The following is a 1,765-nucleotide window of genomic DNA, read 5'->3' on the forward strand; positions in this document are numbered from 1 at the left end:
TAATATATTAAGGTCATATTTAAAAAAATATGATAAGATTATATTGGATTAGATAATTTTTATAATCTTATTTTGGTTATATATATAGAAAGTATATTGAAATAGTAATTCAAGCTCTTAATTAATTCACCTAAAATGAAATAATTTAGTTTGAAATTAATAATTTTATCTTATCATATTCATCATTTTATATAAGGAGAATTAGTGATAAAAATACTCAATATTTTTAAAAATTTATGAATTAGTATCTAATCTTTTTTTTTTCAAACGTACTCAATATTAAGTTTCATTGGTACCCGAGTTCATTAGGTTCGTTAAAACTTAAGTCTGTACACACGTTTCAGCTTCTTATTAGTCAATTTAATTATTTGGTTTTAAAATAAATTTAAATTGTTTTTAAAATAGAAAAATAAATTAATAAATATTTCCTTAAAATTTTAAAGATAATAAAAAATAACTAAATATCAATTAAACACATATAAAACAATAATAAATTTAAGAAATATCAAAGAGAGTGATCATTCTTTCCCCCCATTCTTCATCCCAAATTATAACTAAAAAGAAAATTATTGACTTCTAAAATCCAAAACCCTAAACAAATAAATTTCTCATTTTTTATAACCATACAAAAATTGATTATCCCATGATAATGATCAACTTAAATCCATATCAGTACAACTTATACAACATCCTAGAATTTTTTTTTTACATATTTGAAAAAAAAAAAAACCCAGAAATTTCAAGCAAATACCAAGCTTACTTTCAATCAAATACCCAACTTAGGTTCAAGAAATCCCAGATTCAAGCAAACCCATAATTAACTCACCAAAAAAAAACCTAGAAACTTAAATCCATGGCCCGATCCTCATATTCGATGTCCAGATCTATGACCCCAACCCCGATCCTGCCTCGTGGTTGTACCTGAAAGGACGCCCACAAAGCTCCATGGTTTCAATCAAGAAGAAGCAACAAAAAGGAAGAAAGAAAATGTAGAGTCGGCGTAAATGGAAAACCACCATTGCGACCAAGCTCCCTGACTTCTCTCTTTTCCCTTTCTTTGTTTCTTCTTCCTGCCACCGTCAATGGAGAACCACCATCGCGATCTCGCCTTGCTGCATAAGCCCCGCCACCATGCTTCCATCAACGACGCCTCCGACCATACCTAGAAGCCAAACGCAAGAAGAAAAAAATGCACAAGCCAAATGTAGGAGACGAGAGGGAAGAAGTGCGAAGAAGAAAGTAGGAAAAAATAACTTTTGTTTTAATTTTTTTAGTTTGGTTAAATTGTTATTTTTTTTAAGGGGTTGATTTTAATCCTTTTAATTAAAAAGTTTTTTTTTGTTTTAGTTTAGATTTTGTTTTAATCATTTTTTGTTTTAAATACTTTTTAAATTTTAAAATCATTATAAATAATTTAAAATACATTTTTAATTATTTTTATAATTTAAAATAGTTTTTAAAACATTTGTCAGTTTTAAAATTTATTTATTTAATTATTTTCAGTTTTAAAACTAATTTATATGATTTTAACATCTAAAATATATTAATATATTTTTATATTTTAAAATAAATTTAAATGATTTTTTTATAAAAATTATGGATTGGAGCAATAAGGAGCTGACATGTGTATACATAGTCAGGTTTTAACTGACCTATTGGAATGGGAACTGACGTATACCAACAAAACTTGACATTAAATATTTTTACCACAAAAAAAAAGATTAGGTACTAACTTACAAATTTTTGAAAACATTATGTATTTTTG

The 1,765-nt window shown here is 26.1% G+C and overlaps 1 long non-coding RNA gene across 1 annotated transcript; it reads right to left on the minus strand.

Annotated features, from left to right (window-relative positions):
- Nucleotides 1-592: 592 nt before the first annotated feature.
- LOC133816509 (uncharacterized) lies at nt 593-1,347 on the minus strand. Its single transcript, XR_009885295.1, has 2 exons — nt 1,017-1,347; nt 593-921 (listed from the first exon to the last, which is right to left on the minus strand). It is a non-coding gene; the product is annotated as an uncharacterized LOC133816509 (long non-coding RNA).
- Nucleotides 1,348-1,765: the final 418 nt, after the last annotated feature.

Source organism: Humulus lupulus, chromosome 2 (genome assembly GCF_963169125.1).
Source record: "Humulus lupulus chromosome 2, drHumLupu1.1, whole genome shotgun sequence".
NCBI classification, from domain to species: Eukaryota; Viridiplantae; Streptophyta; class Magnoliopsida; order Rosales; family Cannabaceae; genus Humulus; species Humulus lupulus.